Below are 6661 nucleotides of genomic sequence, written 5' to 3'. Positions count from 1 at the left end.
TTGGGCTTCTATGTGTTCTACTGAAAAATGTGAGACTTCAGACCCTTGGGCTTATGATCTGGCCTCTTCATATTTGGGTGATACAAAGGAAAACAGCAGACAAGGGGACATGACAAATCTGTGAGACTTAAGGCTGGTATATGCAGAGGAGTGTAAGGGCGACAGGTGCCTGCTCTCCCCTTGTGCGATTAATGGGTGTTTGGCAGTTAATTACCTCAAGTCACTCTGAAAATCTCTGTCACAGCTCACAGTCTGGAGCAAGAGTCCATTGTATTGCCCCACATTCTGCAGCACCCACATCCCCTTGTTTCTGCTCTAATTGCACAGGATTCTGCAGAGTCAGTTACAGGTCTCTCCACAGGGCCAAGCCCATCCCTGGTGACTCTACATGAAATCAGTGAATTTGTACTCAGGATACATTAGGCCAATTCTGTTGAGCTGTTCTCTGCTCACTGTCCTGCTAATGTCCTGGAGATAATCACATCTTTGTGGCCCTCATCGGCATTTCATAGTGCATTCCCCACTAGGTCCAATAGTCTGATTGCTTTGGTTGCTATCAATAGCTGAAATCCAGGGCTGCTGTTATGTCCTTTGCACAGCAGGTAGAACCTAAATGCAGCGGCAGGGCCAGGGACTTCAGTGTGTCCCAATAAGGCATCTTTAGGGAACAGGAGAATTCCTGGCCTTAGGGTCCCTGGACATTTGAAAGGAAATGAGGTCTCAAATCACACCTCATTCCCATGTGAATGCTACAGACAGCACAGAGTACTTTGGCATGGGGTAGCTCAGAAGATAAGAGATGAAATCCCTACTTTCATCTCCAAGTTATCTCTTCAAATCCGGAGGCAGTGGCTCTATCTCATTCCCCCTTCTGACCTCTGTGAAAAGGGAAGATTTATGTCTCAGGAAGTGCACTAGAAATAAATCTAGAAGAACTTGATCCAGTCCCAGGTTTTTAGCACCTAACTCCCCTGGGCCTTGGCTCATTGATTTGCCACTGGCATATGTATTGACTTTGGGCAATAGCTAATACTTAATGCACCACAGGAAGACTAGAAGTCACCTGACCCATTCACAATCTAAAAAATTTTTGTCCCTAATCCAGCAATCAACTTCGACACTTATCACTCACCCCAATAACGTTATTCCTCATCTATTCACCATAACACTCTTTCACCTCAAGTAATCAATCCAGTCATGCTACCTCTTCAATCCACCACTTCAAGGAAAATTTGCAAGAATGTGTAAGCCTCAGGGCACATCGTGAAGGTTAAGAGATTTGGGCTGTAGCATGACAAGGCAACTACAGTGTCAATGAACTACCACCTATTTTCACAAGTGTCTCAGCAAATAATAATGACCTGGTGTTCAATGAGGATCACTACTGAAATACATAGCACAGCATTGCACCAAAGGAAACTTCAAAGGAGTTTGAGTTTTAAATTCATAATTATTGAGTTTTTGGACAAGAAGCTACTATTGTGGTGGTACTTCGCATAAGGTTTTATGGAAATATGCTTAGAATGTGTTTTATGCTACATATGCCATGTAACATATTTAAAAGGTTACAGAGGGCGAACAACTTAGAAGTTTACCCTGTATAAAATTTATACTGTGTATAATAGATTTAAATGGGATTAGATGCATTTGGGAGTTAGGCAGTCTGAGTGTTAAAGACAGGAACACATCCGTTAGCTGCTTTCAGGTAATCCTGCAGCATTGGGGCAAGTGATTCAGACCCTGGGTCTTTGTAGGAGCAGATGGGGGTGTTTGGGCCCCAAGCTAGCAAGGAAGGCAGGGGTAGAAGTAGTCTTGGCACATCGGGTGGCAGCTCCTAAGGGGGTTTCTGTGATCCAACTCAGCACAACTATGATTTAGACCAATTGGGTAGCTTTTTTTTAAAGAAAACTCATTGTATCCAATCAGGCAAAGAAACAGAATACATTATAATGTATTAATTTAAAAATGCTCAAAGCTCCCAGGCAGCGCATGTAATGAAGTTCTTGTAAAAGAGAAATTGAGTAAGAAATATTTAAAAAATAACAACAAAAAATAAATAGTCACAGGAAAATCATGAGTTGGACATCAACAGTCATAGACAGAAAAAGAGGCATGATAAATTGGCATTGATTTTTCACGATCTATCTATCTATCTATCTATCTATCTATCTATCTATCTATGTGATCTTAGTTTATCTGTTGTATATGTAGTAAACACAACCATGCACAAACATGGTTTAATAAATATTAATTATTAATAATAACAGCAACCAGCTTTGGAGATCTAGATACATTTGGATACTTGTGTGGATGAGAGACGAATGGCTCCATACAAAGCTACACGTTGAAGTGAATGGCTATTTCCGAATTGTTATGATTAAAAGGTTAGCTCAATCTCTTCTCCCCGCTCTGGTCTCTTACTTCAAACCCTCAGGTCTAAGCTTTGTGCCTATCCCTTTCTTAGGGTGGAATCATGTGAATCTCCATCTCTCAAACTGGGTCCAACTGTGATTTTTCCAACTGTGTTTGGTACCTGCAGTTCTTCCCACAGGAGCTGTGACCAGTAGTAAGTTTAGTAACTAGATGTCTTCACCATGCAAAGTATAATTTATTTACCACAATAGGAACAAAGCACAACATAAGAGAAAGTATGAGCACTTTCAGATGGATCACTACAATAGTTTGATGGAAACAAAATTTGACCTTTTTATTCAAACTTAATTTAGGAACCATTTAAATATCTTTCTCTTCCAAATACATCTCCACCATAGGAAGAACAATACAATATTTATTTATTTTAATAAATTTAAATAAATAAAATGCATACTGTTATATAAGGCTCTGCGTGCCCTAACATGTCATACATGATGCAATAAAATCCCATCAGCATTAAAATCATCACTTGAACAGACCCCTGCAGAAACTTTTTTTCAATTCTTCATTAATGGGGAAAGCAAAACTTCAAGTCTCTCAGAAATCGAAATCAAGGAAATTCTGACATTGACACCTTGAATAGATGACAAAATAAATGGGTACCACCTTTTAGTCAGACATACTCTATCCTCCCAAACTCCTCACTCCCCTCAAAAAGCCACCTGAAACAAAGAAACAAGTCAATGAATAAATCAACAAATCAAACAAATGAAAAAACAACAAGCAAACACACAAGCCAAAACTCTCATATCCCAGGTTATAGCTGCCAGTAGCCCCATAGATCCCTATGACAGATAGGTACGTACATACTTAGGTAGATTCTGATCTTATGTACACTGCTGTAATCTTATACTACATCATTTGACTTCAGTGAAGCTAGTCCAGATTTCATAATTTCATCAACAGATTGCACCATATGCTCTCAAAGAGACAATTTTTGTCATCAGTTGATTATATCTACAAAGAAACTCAGAATGAAATCACAGTCAAGTTGCAGTGATAGACATTTTAACTCTTGGTGAATAACCTCCACACAATCAGCTTCTTCAATGCAGCTTTGATCTCCTTGTTCCTCATGCTGTAGATGATCGGATTCATCACTGGAGGCACCAGGGAATAGAGAACACCCACCACAAGGTCCAGGCCTGATGCTGAGCTGGAGGTGGGTTTCAGGTAGGCAAAGATGCTTGTGAAAACCATCAAAGAGACCACAGTAAGGTGAGGCATGCAGGTGGAGAAGGCTTTATGCCGGCCATGCTCAGAAGGGATTTTCAGGACAGTTTTGAAGATCTGAACATAAGACACAGTTATAAAAACAAAGCAGTTTGATGCTAAAAACACACCTAAGGCAATACCCGCAACTTCACTGAGGTAAGAATCAGAACAGGTGAGCTTGAGTAGCTGGGGGATTTCGCAGAAGAACTGGTTGATGTCATCGGACTGACAGAAGGGTAACCTGAATGTGTTGCCAGTGTGCAGGGCAGTGTAGACAATGCCAGTAATCCAGGCACTGGCTGCCATTTGGACACAAGCTCTCCTGTTCATCACTCTCTCATAGTGCAGTGGTTGGCAGATGGCAACATATCGGTCATATGCCATGATGGTGAGTAGGGCAAGATCAGTTGCAGCGAAGAGGAGAAAGAGAAAGATTTGGGCGACACATCCAGGATAAGAAATCACCCTGGTGTTCATGAGAGAATTGGCCATGGACTTGGGAATGGTAACGGAGATGGAGCCAAAGTCTAGAATGGACAGATTCACCAGGAAGAAGAACATGGGGGTTTGAAGTTGGCGGTTGAGGGCTACGGCTGTGACGATGAGAAGATTCCCCATCAGGGCTGCCAGGTAAATCACCAGGAACACCACAAAGTGCAAAATCTGCAGCTCCCGAACATCAGAGAATCCCAGGAGAAGGAACTGGGTCAGGGTGGTTTGGTTGGACATTTTCTTTCTCAGTTCATTGCGTGATGGCTGTGGAGGGAAGAACAAAGACAGTGGGGGAATTACAGTGACAGAGGGAGTGGTCCTGATTTCCTGCAGCAATATGAAGTGAGTATCAACAATGCACAGCATTCATCACTGCTATTAACTGGGAGTGGTGACTTATCACATGAATGTAAATTGGCGCAGATCCCTTAAAGTCAATATAGCTTCTTCAGTTTGCACCATCTAAATATCCGGCTCATGATGTAGTTTTGTAAAATGCTGTGTGAAGGATGGAGCAAAGTACAATCTCAATGCAACAATTCTAGCCAAGATGGATCCCCTATTGCTACAAACAGCAGGCTCTGGATTTGGGCAACACTGCCTGATATCCTCTTTTCGTGGATATAGGAGATGGACTTGGCATTGTGTATGACAGCTCATCTGTAATGATTTCACTTCAATACCACCTAGATGGCCGGCTGCCTGCAAACATATTCATTTATAACACCGAATCCTGACTGCATTTCCATCTTTGTGTACCAATGGGCTAGCAGCGTTGCTCTGCTACCTCTCTGCTGTGTCATATGCCTCTGTCACTTTATTGGTGTGCGGGTTAGTGACCATCAGGAGACTTGGGTTCTGTTCTTGATTCTGCCACTGACCTGCTCTGTGACCTTGGGCCAGTCACTTCCCCTCCCTGTGCCTCTGTTTCCTCTCCATCCGTTTCTCTGTCTTGTCTTCTTTCACTGTGAGTTCTGTGGGGGAAGAGCTGTGTCTTATTATATGTATGTTCTCTGCCCCCATTTACAGTATTTGTGTTTAGCGGGAAGCACTGTGGGACAGTGCATATGGGGCTAAAGCAGAATATCTCAGTTCTAATCCCATAGACATCGTCTGTGTCCTTGGGCAAGGATAAAAGAGACAGGCTTTGACTGGGGACTTCAATTCACTGTTTTCTGTCTAAGGTGCTACTATGTTTAATACCCATGATTTTGTCTGCCAGCTTTGCTGTTTACTAAGTTTTACCATTCAACAAGTGTCCCTTTGAAACAAAAATAAACACAGTTGCAATAGAGTGACTGGGTTCAAATTGTATAATGATTGGACTACATCAGTCTTTCTACCCCTCCTTGAAATCTACTTGTTCAATCTGGTGTATTCAGACATTTTCAGTTTAAATTATTTCAAAGGAAAACTGGATTTTAAATTGAGACATACTCCAAGGTACTCTCTGCTATTCTTGAAAAACAACCTATGCACTAGAAAAGTCAAAACATTTTTTTTTACATCAGTGACAATGTTTCAGTTTTAAGCAGTTTATCTGCAATTGTCTGGTTCTCAATTAAAAAAAAAGTTTTGGTTTTCACAATTTCTTTGAAAAGTGAACTTCTGTTTGCTGGGGGGAGGGGGAGGGAGAGCTTTGGCTAGGGGATTTAGCTGTCAGTGCCAAAGTGTAAAGGTGCCGGCATGTATAACGCATATTCTGCGGGTATCAACTTTGCTCTTTACAGAGTTTTACCATCCTGCAAGTAACAGTATGAAACAGCAATGAAACATGATTCCAATAGAGTGAATGGGTTTGTAATTGTGGTGTTATTTGTAAATATTAATGTTATCATCCTGGCTTAATTATAGATTTCCAATCTGGGCTAAATTTTCAATCTGTTTCCAATCTGCTTGTTTTCAATCTATGTTTCCAATCCTTTTAAACTGTTCCAAAGGAAAACTGGATTTTCAGTTGAAAACATTTTCCTGCAAAGTCTTTACTATCCATAAAAAACAATGTATGTATTGGCAAATTCAAAACTTTTATTTTTTCCAAAAAATCAATGATTTTTTTCCAGATTTCTTCAGTTTTTAACAGCAATTATTTGGTTTTTGATACACTAAAGTAAAAAAATGTTTTGGTTTCCACAATTTCTATAAAAAATGAGCTCTAGATGTTTATTAAATGATTGTAAAAGACTTACAGTTTCAATGTAATTCATAGTTCTATTATTACATTTCCTCCACTATATTAAAACCCAACCATATTAACTGAAATAGCAAACTTACAGTGTTGGTCTTTGTGGAATGTTTCCCAGCCTGAGAAGCATTTGACAGTCCACTGCCAGGATTCTCAGTCATTGTTTGTTTCTATATTGCTCAATAATGCCCCCACCACTGTGTTATCCAGCAGCAGTTTCCCTGCCTCGTCACCATATTCCCTTGGAGGCTGGGTCTCTGCAGTTCCGGAAAGACAGGGACCCACTCTATAGATGACCAATCCCTGCTCCCCTCCTGGGGCAGGCTTGGTTGAGAA

The 6661-nt window shown here is 40.8% G+C and overlaps 1 pseudogene; it reads right to left on the bottom strand.

Moving 5' to 3' along the window:
- Nucleotides 1–3441: 3441 nt before the first annotated feature.
- LOC127031136 (olfactory receptor 14A16-like) lies at nucleotides 3442–6455 on the bottom strand (annotated as a pseudogene).
- Nucleotides 6456–6661: the final 206 nt, after the last annotated feature.

Source organism: Gopherus flavomarginatus, chromosome 11, assembly GCF_025201925.1.
Source record: "Gopherus flavomarginatus isolate rGopFla2 chromosome 11, rGopFla2.mat.asm, whole genome shotgun sequence".
Lineage (NCBI taxonomy): Eukaryota > Metazoa > Chordata > Testudines > Testudinidae > Gopherus > Gopherus flavomarginatus.
Note: the sequence above shows the minus strand (reverse complement) of the source record. Positions and strands in the feature narration are given on the sequence as shown.